The sequence below is a fragment of the Myotis davidii genome, unplaced genomic scaffold (assembly GCF_000327345.1).
Source record: "Myotis davidii unplaced genomic scaffold, ASM32734v1 scaffold1322, whole genome shotgun sequence".
In the NCBI taxonomy this organism is placed as follows: Eukaryota; Metazoa; Chordata; class Mammalia; order Chiroptera; family Vespertilionidae; genus Myotis; species Myotis davidii.
In genome coordinates this window covers 30984-34181 of record NW_006293319.1, presented here as the reverse complement: position 1 = coordinate 34181, position 3198 = coordinate 30984, and positions in this window count along the sequence as shown.

Below are 3198 nucleotides of genomic sequence, written 5' to 3'. Positions count from 1 at the left end.
AGTGGTTCTTTTTATTAAAAAATGTTATTTTTCTTGATTTTTTAGAGAGAGAGGAAGGGGGAGAGAGAAACAGATTTGTGTTCCACTTTTTTATGCATTCATTGGTTGATTGTTGCATATTCCCTGACCAGGGATCAAACCTGCAACCTTGGTATATTAGGACAACACTCTAACCAACTGAGCTACCTGTCCAGTGCTCCATCAACATGTTTTATAATTTTTTAAATGTAATCCTCATTCGAGGATATGCTGCTTTGATTTGAAAGAAAGAGAGAGTTCAATCAGTTACCTCCCTCACACGCCCCAACCAAGGATGGAGTATGCAACCTGGGCATGTGCCCTGACCAGGAATTGAACCTGCAACTTTTTGGTGTATGGGATGACACTCCAACCAACTGAGCCATACCAACCAGGGCTTATTTTTTATTTTTAAATTAATGTTTACTTTGCATTTATTTTGTATTGGTTTCAAGTGTATAGATTATTGGTTAGAGAATCATATATTTTACATAGTGTTCCCCTCAATATTTTCAGTACTCAATGTTAGGATGATGCCAAGTGGAACCAGGCTGAATGAAATTATAAATGAAATTTATAAATTTATTGTTACATCTGCAAACAGAAGGGCTGAGACCAAAATGGTGTCAACCAACAAAGTAAGGAGGATGAGGTATTTATATGTTGTTGTGTTTTTTTGTGTTTTATTTTTATGCGGGTCGAGGCTAGCAGTTAAGCTGGTTGCAGGTACAGGAATTTACAGGGAGCAGGTCTAGAGCTGCTCTTCTTGGCTAATTAGCTGTCTCTTGTGACACCTGAAATGAGAATAACAGGAAAATCAGAGAGGGCAGGAGCTGCAAGTAGGGCACAATGGAAAAGTACTGAGCACAGGGGAGAAACTGAGCACAGGGGAAAGGTACAGAATATGCCTAACACCCAACATGCACCACAGATAGTTATTGTAATACTAGAAGCTCAGTGCATGGAGGGGGCGTCCCTCAGCCAGGCCTGCCCCCTCTCACAGTCCGGGAACCCTCAGGGGCAGGAGGCGACCCAGTGATCGAGGGAAGGCGACGCCCCATCACACCTCTACTACTGCCACTGCTGGCAGTGCAAGCCTCGGCCGGCCCTGGTTACCTGAGCCTCGGGCTGGCCCTGGGCAGCTAGGGAGCTGAGGAGACTGGGAGATGCCAGAGGCAGACACGCAGAGCAGCCGGGCCATGCCTGCCGCCCTGGTGGGGCTGAGAGGACTGGGTGCCGCCATCTTGTGTCTGTGGGTGCCACCATCTTTGAGGACGGGGCAGTCAATTAGCATATTCCATCCTTATTGGCTGTGGTTGCCACCATCTTTGTGATGGCATGAGGGTCAATTAGCATATTTCCTCTTTATTAGATAGGATTGTTGACTATATTCCCTATGCTTTAATTTACATTCCCCTGTCAATTTTGTAACTACATGTGGGAACCATGCCAGATGCCAGATAGTCAAGGCCTTGTTGTTAGTATGCCAGAATGGCCAAGGCCACTCTGAACATGGAAATCATAATCAGAATGTTCAAAGCTAAGATATCATAAGCAAGTGCAAGGTCACAGCGATCTCATGGTATACTGCACACGTGTGCCTTTCTATAACCTAAAATAATATGGTATGTGATGTCATTGTTGGCTAGAGGTCTCTTTTGTCTAAGTAGTATAATACATGTTAACCAGCCAGTGTGCTGGGCAGAAGAGTGGGATAGAAATGCTGAGGCAGGCTTAGAAGATGTAGTGCCAATGTGTTCAGGAAAGACTGGAGAAGCTACTGAGGCAGAAAGCTCAGGTGCTGCTACTATGTGAGGCAGTGAGTGTAGAGGCAGCATTTGGCTGCTCAGATAATAACTGTGGGTACAGAGACTGATGCTGCTTTGTGAGAAAGATGTATTTGTTTATCAGCCAGTATGTGGCTGCCTGTTTTATGGACTGCTTAAAGAACTGTTTTGTCTGATGGCTATATGGCCACTGGCTTCCACAATAAAGACTCATTCTTATACACCCACAACTTCTTATGGCTTCTCCATCTAAGACCTGGCATCCAAGAAGGTCCAGACCCTGGCAGAGGGGCTCAGCCCTGACAGTGCAATGAACAGGCTTTGAGAGGGAACCTGCCCTGACAGTGGCGTAGTCATTAGTAGGATTCAGAAAAATATATGGACTCAGAGCAGCAGTGCTCTTCCTGTATCTGACACTACAAATTGTACTTCTTAAACCCTTCATTTCTTTCTCCCAGTCCCCCAACCCACTTCCCATCTGGCAAATACCAGTTTGCTCTCTGTCTATAAGTCTGTTTTAATTTTGTTTGTTCATTTAGTTTTTCCTTTAGTTTCCACATATAAGTGACATAATATGATATTTGTCTTTCTTTGACTTATTTAACTGAGTATAATACCCTCCAGGTTCATTCATGATGTTGCAAATGGTAATATTTTCTCCCTTTATATGGCTGAGTAATATTCCATTGTATATATGTACCACAGCTTTTTTATCCACTCATCTATTGATAGACACTTGGGTTTCTTCCATATATTGGCTATTGTAAAAAATGCTGCAGTGAACATAGGGGCGCATATATTCTTTCAAATTAGTGTTTCAGGTTTCTTAAGATAAATACCCAGAAGTGGGATTGCAGGGTCATAAGGAAGATCCATTTTTCATCTTTTTAGGAGACTCCACATAGTTTTTCATAGTTTCTGCACCAGTCTGCATTCCCACCAACAGTGCATGAGGGTTCCCTTTTCTCTGAATCCTCCCCAGCACTTGTTGTTTGTTGACTTACTGATGGTAGACATTCAGAGACGAGTGAGGTAATATCTCATTGTGGTTTTAATTTGCATTTCTCTGATGATTAATGGCATTGAGCATCTTTTTATATGTCTATTGGCCATTTGAATGTACTCATTGGAAAAGTATATATTCAGGTCCTCCGCTCATTTTTAAATTTGATTGGTGGTGTGTTTGGGGGTGGGGGGTTATTGAGTAGTATGAGTTCTTCATATGGATATTAACCCCTTATAAGCTGTATTATTGACTAATGTGTTCTCCCATTTAGAAGGTTGTCTTTTCACTTTTAGATGATTTTCTTTGCTATGCAAAAACTTTTTAGTTTGATGTAGTCTCATCTGTTTACTTTTTCTATTGTTTCCCTTGCCCAAGGAGGTATATATG